Source organism: Oryzias latipes, chromosome 2 (genome assembly GCF_053564925.1).
Source record: "Oryzias latipes strain Hd-rR chromosome 2, Olatipes_Hd-rR_3.1".
NCBI classification, from domain to species: Eukaryota; Metazoa; Chordata; class Actinopteri; order Beloniformes; family Adrianichthyidae; genus Oryzias; species Oryzias latipes.
Window position 1 is genome coordinate 13,441,732 of NC_136238.1, and position 12,622 is coordinate 13,454,353.

Here is a 12,622-nt window from a genome sequence, read left to right on the forward strand (position 1 = left end):
GAAGAGGGTTAATAACAACATAGTTTTAAAGTTCAACTCCTCACAATTTACTGCTTCTAATTTTTTCACAGAAATAGAAAAAATTGTTAAGACCAATTCAAGACGACTACTATGTAACTCTTTAGTTACAGTTTGTGAACTGGTATGGCCATTTTAGAGCTAAGAATTGGAGGTCTAATGTGGTGTTAAACTTAAAATGATTCATAAAAGTCATTAAAGCCCCCCCACTCCCACACGCTTGCCCCAGTAATCCAGTAAGTCCATTTTATAATGAAATGAACAGACCTGGCTCCAGTAATTTTTTTAATACAAAATTGCTTTAAGATAAAAGAACTAACCTTTTTTTGGGGAAAACCCAAATGTTATGCTGATGATGATCTATTTATCAAGAAAGATTGATGAACAGTTGATTGCTCCCGTGTACCTTAAGAAAGTGTTTTTAGTTTTCTCACACTACTACTGCAGTTGATCCAGATGTCGGAGGGTAGTGGGTCAGGTGGTTGAATAGGACGGCCAATAATCGAAGGATTGGCGGTTTCGATCCCCACTCCCCCACTCCACCCTGTCGTTGTGTCTTTGGGTAAGACACTTCACCTTCCCTGCCTCCAGTGTTGCTCTACTGGTGTGTGAATGAGGAGTGAATGAATAATGGACACACTGTAAGCGCTTTGAGCGTCTAGAAAAGCAGTGATAAATCTAATCCATTATGATTATTATTATTATTAGATGTTTAAGTAAATGTTGTAAATGATGTGTTATTACAAATGTAAAAGTCTTGTAATTCCCAGGAAAGGTGGTTCAAGAATTCTAGCTTACAGGGCGTCATCACAAATTTTACAAAAGTACTGGAGACTGTGATTTTATCGAACCAAATGCAGATGACTTACTTAAGAAGTCATCCGATAGTAAACAGTGATAGACAGTTGGTTTATCCTATCATCTGCCAAGTTCTTTTCTGACTAGGTCTGCCCCTTCTCCACAGTTTCTCCACAGAAGACTGCCCAGATGATTGTGTATAAAAAATCCTCTGGTGTTAATCATTCTGAGTCTGATAGAACTAACTGTATTGATCCACAGAATATTTACACATAAAAACCTCTTTTTAATCCAAGCTTTCTTTAACTGCAATTATTTTCATCCACACTCACAAAACAGAGCTGATGGTCAGCTTTCTGTGCTGTTCATCTTTAGAGAAAACTTTCAAAGCAGTGGACTTTATTTTGCACCAACTCTTTTCAGTTGATTGCTAAAATGTAATTTATGGCTAGATATAAAAGTACATCTGGGTGAGATGAAATGAAATTATCCTTGAAGGCAGCTTGATCGCCTGTTGCAGAAATACAAATAGACTGTGGTGAGAGGCGGGGAAAGTAATTGGAAACATGAACATTGAAAACCTCAAAAAAAAAGAAAAGGAGGGGTTGCAGGTTTTCAGTTGGAGTCCATCTGACTATAATCTTCCCTTAAATGGCTCAGGCTCTGTGTTTGCTATCATTTGTCACATGGCCACAGTGTTATGGGTTCAAACTGAAATTTGCAATGGCTCAGTGCACCCCAACAGCAGAGTTTTCCATCTTCACTCTTCTCTGGCCCAACTTCATTACCTTCAAGGTATTCAAAGAGTAATGGTTTGTCAGGGTGCAAACCTATTGGCTATTTCAACTTCTCTGGTCAGGTCTTGGAAGTTTCTGTTCAGAACCTGCTTGTGTTTGGAAAAGCAGAACAATATGTCTAACCGTTAGTCACATCCTTTTTTTTTTCTTACTTGTAAATTTTGGGTTCTTGGGCCTTTATCAACCCTTTCGGCTTCTCCCTACTCCTACATTTAGCCATCCCAGCGGAAAGATATGGAAAAATAGTGTCTTCAAAGTTGGACGTTACAATCACTCGATGACATCATTATTAGCCGCCAGTCATTGTGCATTTAATTGTAAACTTCTGTGTTTCACCACAACCTTGATGTTTTGTTCAGGCCACCTGCATGCCCTGTAAAGGTTTGCCCAGTTTTCGCCCGCAGACAGCCCGTATCCACCCGTGAAGGCAGTTGTGACCATCGATTAAAGTGTTGCAAATCACTGCAAAGCTGCTCTTCTCCGCTTCAGAATCTGTTGGAATTGCGTTAATTGCGCAAACGGATAAAGAGGTACGATAATTCCAACGCTAAAGCTCCAGTGTTAAAGGGTTAAAAGGGAATTTAAACAGTCAACTAAACATTACGCAAATGCAAAATTAATGTGAAGTTCCGTATTTTTCTTTTAACACTGAACTTTTATCAAATCTTCACAGCACCTCCCTAAAACGGCCAGCTTGGAGATGACCCTAAAAGACAAACATGACCGATTGGGAGGAGGGGGTCTGGAGAAGAGCCAGAACAAACACAAACCGAACTCAGGTTAGCTGGAGCTGGCTTTCATAAAGTGACATAATTTTCATGGTTTTATGATGGTGCGTATTTTGTTAAGTGCCTTAGGTCCATCAGTTCCGCTGCATGATGTTACCACCCATGTGTTTGACGGTCGCAGCAGTGATGTACGGCTTCTCATTTCCATCAAAAGAAATCATAGTCAATCAAATTTAACAGCTTTATTTTCCCATCCCATCCTGAAAATTTAACCCTTTGCATTAAATGAATAATGTATGGCAGCCTACTTTTTCGTAGCTGCTAATTCAATATATTTATTGTGAATGTTTTAAACTAAATATATTTATACAATTTATACAATATGTTTATTGTGAATATAAACTAAAAAGGTTTCAACAGCATCTTCACACCGTTCTAACTTGTTTTCTACAGATTCTTTTTTCCTTATCACTGAAGTGTTTTTCTTTTTCATCTCAAAAATAGAAATCTTTTCCTTCTTTTTGTGTGGTTACACTTTATAGTTTAAAGACATGTAAACATCGACTTGGAAAGAGCCACAACCTTTTGGAAGAGATGGGTAGAGTCCCTGAATTCCTTTAAGCCATCTGCTGTAAGCAGAGCGGTGAAACAGGGAAGGGAGCATTGGCTGTGGATGTCTGTGCTGTGTTGATCAAAGCTTGTCAGGAACATTTCAATAAACCCACAAAATTGGATCAGCTTTTGAAAGGCAAAATAAAGCAAAAAACAGATCACAGTTTGTCATCTTTTAAAGTGCTGATTGTCAAATTTTCCACTCATGTACCACATCCTCAACATCAGCAAGTTCTGAGGTAAAAAAGCCACACATGAGTATGTTGTTTATTCACTGGGATCAAGTACTTTTACATGTCAGTGACAGCAATGAAGCACAATTATTGCCACTAGTTTCACGTCAAGTAAAAACTGAATTATTTACCTCCCTAAAGTTCCAGTTTTTGCCTGGTCTTTACATATAAACACTGTCTGAGAACAAGGCGACCCTTTTTTTTTTTTTTTTTTTTTTTTTGACTGAAGCGCTGATTTAGTGTAACTTCAGCTCCATTGAGCATCACCCTTCACTGAGTTTGAGGTATCTGATTGAGTCCGTCCATGTGGAGCGCTATTGAATCAAAAGAGTAAACCTCAAGGACATGGTTCAGCGAGCTGGGAAAAGTCCCACACTCATGCAAATGAAAGCTCAGGAAGAGACAGTGGGTTCTGAGCGCGCTCACTACATTTCTACTCAGACAAGGATCTGTCACATCCAAGCAGCACATTTGTCACCTCCCCCAGCTAGCTTTTATTTTTAGGGGAATTTATTAATTTATTTTTTAATTCCAAAGCTAGGCAAGGTGAAAAAGGTGCCTCATGTGAGTGCATCCCCAGCAACCCTCCAAAGTACATAAAAAACACAAGGAAAACATTTAAATTGAAAATGCAGTTAGTGAAAATAACGTGCCTCTCGTAAATGACTGCCTTCAACGATGAGGCTGTAATAGAGTTATGCAGCCACTGATTTATGATTTAATCCCAGCATGCATAATCTGCTGTTCCACAACCCTGGTGAGATGTCTCTAATGATAATTATATCACTCCTGATTGTCACACGTTGCTTCACATTAGCCGCGGCTCTTCTGCATGGGGAGGCTTTCGGGGGGAAAAAAAGACGTTAAAGGCCGGACCAGTCGGCGACAATAACCCCGCACTCGCCACTGCAGGACGCGTCGCTCCACCACTGTCGGCTCGACTCCACCTCTCCGGTGGTTAATTAAACGAGTCCACGCACGGAGCGAGCACACCACGCTTGGTTTACCATAAACAATGTGATTAAAGCAGCCAGAACCAAGAGTTGGTGAAAAAAAAACAAAAAAAAAGAACTGAGATCACCATGGAGATTTACGAGAAGAATGAATGAATGCAAGCGAGGATGGCATTATTACTTTTTATTTCATTATTTTTGTAATGACTATCATTATGAACAGGCTCTGATTGAATTCTATAGTGTTGTCAGTTCTGTTGCGAGCTGAATAGTTATCTTTAAACTGCAGGGGGAAAAAAATACACTTTAATGTAAAGTTAAAAGTAGGTCATGGAATATAAAAGATTATCTTACTTAGATTACGGCACAACCAATATATTTCAATATGTAAAATTCAAAAACAGGCTTCCACTCAGTCTGAAAACTGACGATGACATCATTGAGGACGTAATCATCAGCGGACTAATCCATTTTCTGTGTGTGAAATATAACAATTGATTGAATCTGTGCAGCCATAAAGGAGGACAATATGGCCTTTTAGCTGCAGAGAGACTTTGTGGATGTGACAGATGCATCCAGAGGGAAACAGTTATTTATGACCACGCGGCGCTGGCTTTCGGATCAGTCCTGGCTAATGTCACAGGTGACACGACGTGTTGTCATTAGTCTCTGCTCCGTAATGAATGCCGCAAATCTGTTGTGGGCTTTCAACTCGGAGCCCACTGTGACAGAAGAAGGCTTTTGTCTCATCCACAAATGGAACACTAAAATTGTTTGATTTTTTTTTTTTTTTTTTTTTTTTTTTTTTTTTTTTTTTTTTAGGAATTTGGATGTTTTCACATTTGTCAGAATTGTCTGCACCCACTGCAACTTTGAAATACTTGCTATTTATGATTCTTTTGGACAGCAGGTCTTTTTTTTATTTCCAAATGATTCATCTTCAAAGTTTGGTAGAGTGTTTACAAATGCGCAAATAAAGAGTCACTTTTTTAAGAGACTGTGCCGAACTTGAAACAATCTTAATTTGTTTCTTTATTTTTACCACCAGGCTTCACTGTCAGATTGAACAAACACAATTTGTTTTCTTCTTGTGTTAGATTTGTGGACATGCAGACACATTAAATGACTGCTTTTCACCCCTGCTGGATATTTTTTATAAATATATATATATATTTCTAAAAACCAAAGTGGCAGTATCTGACAATAACACTTTGCTTTTTACTGTCAGACTTTCATTGGTGACATCTGAGCTGCAATTCCAAGCAGCAGCCATGAAGAAGTCTAAAGAATATTTTGAAGAATTTGGTAATTCGGTAACCATGTGCCTTGTTTCTTTTTCTTAAAATAGTCAGTTATTGCGATGTCTCAAATCTGTCTTGAACTAATCTCAATCCAGCATTATCCCCAAATGAATTTGGGCACAAATGTCAAAGCGCCAACATCGTTACCCACATTGGACTCAAAGTGGCATCGTTTGGCGTCGATTGTAAAACAGGCACACACTGAGATCTGAATACATTTGGAGCGTAAATGGGAAAAAAACATGTTGATTTTAAGTTTGTTATTGAAAAAAGGAAACAACTTTTACCAGTTAAGAATAAACTGCATCAATGTAAGCATTCGGAATAACATCTAATATTTCCTATCACAGTAAAAAAACGGAAAAAAAACAAGCTTGACACAACTTTTTGTTGTTTGGAACTCAATTTTAACTGATTAGATACAACAGAGAACCATTTGGCATTCTTCAATTAAACGCATGTGAATTTTAGTGCATGTAAGGCCATCACACTTAGTTGCAACTACAATGCAGGTGGTAGAAAGAAAATTCTGACAAATTTTGGAGCAGCCAGTGACATTCTTCTCATGGATGACATATATGATGTTTAAAACTGCATTTCTGAGTATTTCAGTCAAGCAACTCATGCAGTAAAGAAGATTTATTCCATATTTCTTTTTGTTTGGCATAAGGCTCCGTTCAGATATATAAAACAAAGATCTCCGTAGAAAACTTTGGGTATTAAACTACCCTTAACGGAGCTCACAGGTGGAAGCTGGGGTGGAGGGTGGGGTGTTGAACGCAGAGCTCGCGGAAATGGAAGAAGAGGATTGGACCGCACACCTGGAAGTTAAGTAGAACGCTGAACAGGTGAGTTGATTAGACTGAACCGCCCACAGGGAGGAGTAACCAGGTAAACGCACTGCTAAAGTTGTCTGCCCGAAATACTCCCAGGGTCGTTCCCTTCTTAATTCAAATCGTCATGAAACAGGAGCTGATGAAAAAATGCTGTTTCCCGGAGTTTCCCGACTCCGCTCCATTCTATAGCCTCCACTTGCAGACAAATAGATCCATGTCCGTCTTTGTTTTCCTCATCCAATCTGTCGTCTGGCTCAAAATTGTTCAGTTCGATTAGATCTAATATTGCTCACCATTTTTATTGCTCCGCTAAAGTTAGCGTGGAGTTATGAGGAGCCGTGAGCAAGCGGGAGAAGTTGTAAACAAAGGGTCGATGGGATTTCAGCAGAGGCTTACTTCCACGCAAACGGCCCTGCCCACAACTCGAAGGCGGATTTCTCATGAACTCATGGTGCTCTGCACAAACTATGTCCTATAGAAAACCACATGATAAAAATTACATGATCATAATAAAAAAGACCACTGGGAACCCTTTGACAGTAGATGGAAAGTTTACATTTCGAATCTGACCCTGACCTGCACAAAATCTGCCCACGTTGTGGCATTTTGAGTGAAAGATCCCCCCCCCAACACTCATCACCTGCATGATAGTTGTGTACCTGGCATGTCAGCGTCTTGCTTTTGGCCCCTGTAAGGGACTATTTTGTTTATCCCTTGTGCTATCTTAGATGACCCCACCCTTACATTGGCGTGTTATCTCTACCATGACACAGGTGGATAAAGGTGGAAAGATTTCATGTAATCCATGGACACCAGTGAGGTTCACAAATCATTGAAAAAAAAGGTTCAGCGCACTGTCTAGTGGGTCTAGATGACCCAACTCCCAACGTTTAAGTGCCTAGGATACCATAAGGGTTAATGGGTCACCAAACTCTTACAAAGCTGACCCACATTTTGCGCAATTTTCTACTTAGAAACTAACTTAAGAACTGTTAGAGAAACCTGACGTGCCTTGGATTGTTTTTTTTTTTAAACCAAGGTCATTCTATGAATTGATCAATTTTCAATTCTCCAGTAATATTCAAGGGAAATTTTCCTTTTTAGAAAACCTTCGAGATTTTTTGGAAAGAGCTGTGTCAAAGCAGCTCCTATGTAGCCACCAATAGTCCAAAGAGATACCACACATCACAATCATCACAAAACGGCACAGATATTAGCTTTAGATTTTAGGATCACTGCGAAAATTCCTGAGTTCTTTCACTTCACCTTGACCTAAATTCCATTTTGAAATGTTATAACATTTGAATGAATATGGATTCATTCCGTAACTTTGTAATAAAAAGACATTTGATTACTAAAAATAAACCACAAATTTGCCTTAATGAAGCTTCTCTTCATCGCAAAAGTACCAGAATGAGCATTGAGAGAAATTTAATGTTAAACTTATCTAAACGATAACTTATCCTGCAAGTCCACATTGATTGCAATCAATAGATAAATGTTTTTAGTCAGTCCTTTTACTCTTGGAAACTGTTTTTCCCTTTGGCAAAAAAAGATTTGTCAGTAAAAGCAACAGGAAGAAAGAAGCCCTTCGTGTTTGACTGATGAACGTTTGATTTGCTGATCTCAAAGCTGAAAAAATGCCAAATTGTAAACAACAACAAAAAAAAACTGGGAAAGGTACGTTTGTAAATCCACAGCAAGGAATCGTGGAGAGGCAAAAACCTGAGAGCAACAAGCGAAACCGTTTAGCCTCCATGATCACAACAACAACAGAATGAGCGCTTGGAGAAAAACACCTGCAATGCTCCTTTATTGGATCATCCATCTTTGCGAGGAGACGATGGAGAGATTATTTCCTAAACAAAAACATAATATTACTGTTCATCTCCTCACAGTTTTGGGTTTCCTATTTACAGAGTTTAAAAACTGGGTTTCCATCAAGCTAGAAATGAAATGTCAATTTACTTTGATGTTTTTTCATTTTACTGTAAATTTATAGGGATTATTCCGTTAAGGAAATCTAAACACTAGAAACAGGCCTTGTTAAGCACCTTTAGTCAACTTTAGTAAATAGTTGTATTTGCAGCATAAAAACCCTCCTATCCTGATCAACAGGTGAGCGTTTCCGCTCAGAGATGCGCATTTGCTCCCGCTCTGAGTCATCTCTGCGTCTGCAGCAGCAGTAGCAGGCCTGCGGCCTTCAGACGCGAGGAAGGATCTGACTCCAATCAATCACTGACAGATTACCTCCACAGCCACTTCCACAGCCATTAAAGCAGGAGGAATGCAGAACTGCAGCCGAGCAAGTTGGAGTTTTTAAGCCAACACCAGGACTTCCCGGTTATTTGTCAAAGTCAGAGCTGCTGAGCTGCATGAGTGGCGTTGCGAGCGTGCCGGGCAGAGCGAGGCAGAGAGCCAGAGGCGGGAACAGAGCAAGCGAGTTATTGTCGGTGTGTGTGTGGTTTTTTCCCTGCTCTCAGGTGTGTGTGTGTGTGTGTGTGCGTCCTCCGCCGGCCCGCTGGAGCTCACCGTAAATCACATTCCTTTCACTGCCAAATTTAGCAGCTTATGCTCAATAGGCTCTGCTCAGATCTGCGGCGTGTCCCATCAGGGCGCTAGTCTGGGCTCATAAAAGAGGATTGGCCACACTCGAGGCTCTGAGCAGCAACGACTCATCCCCTCTTCTATTTTCTTACATTATTCTTTATCTGAGCCACTGGAAACACTGTCTGGGCTTTTCTAATCTCTCCTTTTTTCCTCCCAGCGGATTTCCTGGCTTTGAGATTCCTCCTCTATTGTCCCCCATTCACTGGGGCTTTGTTTACATCAGGGTATATTTGATAGAAGGCACTATGAAATTGGATATCATCATTTTCATTGCCTGTATTACCAAGGGAACCCTGTCTATTTCAAATATAAGGCAGGGAAAAGACATTTTATCCCATAAGCTTTCCCTTTTTTTATCCAAATGGATTCTGGCATTCTCGCATGTTGGCAGACGCGGCAGGTTAAGTGCCGATAATTATTTGAATTAAAAAGAAGAAGAAAAAAAAAGATGAAGAAAAACAGAGAATGAGACGAGGCGACATCAAAGGCACGTTTTCCCCCTCTTCTATGGAACACGGTGCGTCTGCAGTCCAGGTTTGATTAGTGTGACGTTTGGGGATTAGGCGCTTTGTTTTCCACCCACTATGAAAGAACGCCTCTTGTATTCCACTTAGAGCTGTGATTTTATGAAACACAAATGAGATTTGGATGTTTGTTTGTTTGTTTTTTTAAGTATGGAAGGGGAGAGGGGAAAATGAAAACATTCACCATTTTAATTTTTAGCCACTTTTTTTGAGGGTTCTCCACTGTAAAAGTCAATTTTACAGAATTAGATTTAGGCTTTTTGCTGTAAAAAGAAAGATTTACTTTTACTATAAATAAAATTTAGCAAAGATGCTGTTTGATCAAATTAAACCACCAAATCTGGGTAATAAGTGACCATAAGGCTGTACAGTAGATGTGTGTACCTGCAACACCCTCCCTCCATCTTATTCAATTAAGAGCTTAAGCTCATTAGTGGCAGACTTACATCATTACACGGCTAATGAGTTAAAATCTATTTAGATTTATGTTGCAGCTAATATTTTACACACACACACACACACACACGTTATTTGCACTTTTTTTACCTGTGCGGGAGCCTTTTTTTGTTTTTGTTTCTAGCAGCGATGCTGCATATCAAACACACTTGAATGCTGCATTTTGGTACAGAAAGCAGAGATGCAAGAGCTCGCTAATGCCGGAGCGGCACAAAGGCCGGGGGTTTCTCCCACTTTCAAAACTACAATCATCGCAACATTCATATTTCACACCCCAGCAAATATTTATCACTCTTTTGTGGATCTTTATGAAGCCACCAGGACAGGACTTTCCGTGGATTTTAATTCCTAACTTTACAGCTTTGTCCACTTTTTTATAAGGTGGTTAAATAGATAAATCTGCTCTTTTTTTTATTTCAAATTCAGCACACCTACAACTCTTTTCTTCTGCTTTTTTTTTCTCTCCACGTGCCATGATGGGGGTGTTACTGGGACCAATGAACTGACAGCTCCTCCGTCTTTGATATCTTGTTTAAACCTGCTCTCCCTGCTGATGCTTTGATAAAGCCCTAACTGGGACATTTCCATTCTAATTAGAGCCTCGATTGCTAATTCCATATTGCCTGCCATAATTATCTCTGGGAAATATTCGCCGCCGCTCCGTTCTGCAGGACTGGCTCCGGGCGCCCACGGATGCTCTTGTCGACTGGGAGGTGAGTGTTCAAGTTTGTGTGACGACTTTTGAATGATCCTACATCGCCGCCTGAACTTCATGCACCGTTGACCCAAAAAAAAAGCATATAATCTTTATTTGTTAATTTGATATATTCAGTTGAGTGGAAGTGACTTATTAAGCATTTGTGGAGCCAAAAGATTCCAAAAGAAGTCTAGATAGAAGATTTTTTCCCCCTTTTTTAAGGAGTTATTTTAGCAGAGGGGCTAGAAGACTATAAAATATTGTATGACAAGTTCCTGTAACTGTGAGAACCAAACAAATAATTGACATTGGCCTTCATTTGGTCAGCAGTTTCACCACCAAGTTGGGTTTTGACACACGAAGACTCAGAGTGAACCCTCCAAATAGCAGAAGATAATCTGGACTTTTTTGGCACATTCTGGCTCAGTTAAAAAGCTCTCTATTGGACCAGATCTGACCTAGAGGTCACAAGTTGATCCATACGTTCCATCCTGGCTTTGACGTGTCGTGGACAACCTAAGTCCCCAACTGTAAAAGCTTAGTACTTTAAGCAGGTCTTCCCGTATCTAACTGAAGCTTAAAGCAGACCAAACAACCCCCTTTATTTTGCTACTTTAACAGTAAAACTCACATTTCATCGTCTGTCTGCCCAAGAGTGTCTATTGATTCATGTCAGCGTTATTTTTTTCTCTAATTTATTAGTTCTGAGGAACGACTACTGTATGTTCAAGGAGGCCACTTTTTTATTTTTTTTAAATAACTTTATACATATAATTTGAGCTGTTAATGAACATCTTCTGGATATTGACCAATACATTAGCTGTTGCAGTTTGGTTTTTAATAAAACAGATTTCTTAAGTTGTTAAAACCCTCTTTTATCCCCAAAGTTACGTGCTAAAATTAACCCTCGGTAGGTAAAATTCACAAAGTAGATTTACAGCTGTTTTTTTTTTTTGAAGACTGTAAAATCCCTCACTACACGCTTTCTAAACTTTTCTCAGACATACATGAACATTTTAACCCTTTTCTCTCTTGATTAAACTCTCGAAGCTTAAACCTTCACAGCAAAATAAGTCTGGTTTATTAAAATGAAAATAAGGATCTTATCGCGATCGAAGGTTTATATTAATTTAGTAAACTGAACACATTCTGTATTGGAGACACGGCATGGAGGAGACTAATTGACAAGGTCTACAACCAATCAGGATGTAGGGTGCAGTGTTAACAATTTTTTAAATTAATTTAAAAAAAAAGGATGCAAAATGGCATAGAAAATATTTGATGGATAAAGTGAGGGATCACAGTATTTTAGTTTTACAAAAAAAAGAATAATAATAAGGTATTTTAGTGATGTGAATCCAACTCTGCATCCATTTACATTAAGTCAACAAGGTTTTTTTTTTTATTCAAAGCAGCAGATACTTCATTTAGCTATGCAGGGAAAACGTCTCTTTGATGTAAAAAAAAGTGCAAGTGTATTAAAGCAAAAGTTTGGTTTGGGCATAAACTTTGTTCCGTTTTTTGTCTTTATTTTTTTTAAGTATATATTTAATTTTGGAGGGGGAAACAGTGTTGAAGTGTGTTTGTGGGGCCTATGTTTGCCTGGAGCCACAGAAACACTAAAGCCGCCCCTGTCACCCCCTCTCTCCTCCAGCCTTCGCCTTTCAAATCCGTTCCTCCGTCATGTTACCATCTAACCGCTCAAACCGGTCGCTCATAATAACCTTACAGGCAGTAATTTGAATTTTCTCCCTCTCTCCCCCCACACACTCACGCGCGCACACACATCGCCTCGCACAGAGCGCATGCGCAGTGGGCAGCGCACTGGTCATTGCAAGAAGCAGCTGTTCGGGCTGGTGAAATTCCAACATGGCAGAGGCTGCGGTCAGAGCTTCCTGCGTAAACTTGGGATGCTTTCAGCTGCGCGCCAGCCCGGCTTAACCTCCACCGCGCGTTCATCGGCACAGCTCCTCTCCGGGATCGATGCGACCCTAACCCCCCCACGGGAGAGGTCAACCTGAAAGAAAGAAGAGAGGGGGAAGAAACATCCAGGTAAGGT

General features: G+C 39.8%; 1 protein-coding gene across 3 annotated transcripts in view; it reads left to right on the plus strand.

Moving 5' to 3' along the window:
* Positions 1-1,092: 1,092 nt before the first annotated feature.
* LOC101162817 (fidgetin) overlaps positions 1,093-12,622 on the plus strand; it is a 49,583-nt gene continuing 38,053 nt past the window's right edge. Inside the window, exons 1-3 of one of the 3 annotated variants that reach the window (XM_078943031.1) lie at positions 1,095-2,143; positions 2,287-10,579; positions 12,364-12,615. The gene's annotated coding sequence lies outside the window, so the exon portion shown is untranslated. Of the gene's footprint in view, positions 2,144-2,286; positions 10,580-11,219; positions 12,616-12,622 lie in introns of those variants that run through there. The other 2 variants (XM_078943044.1, XM_023965298.2) reach the window with 2 other exon arrangements.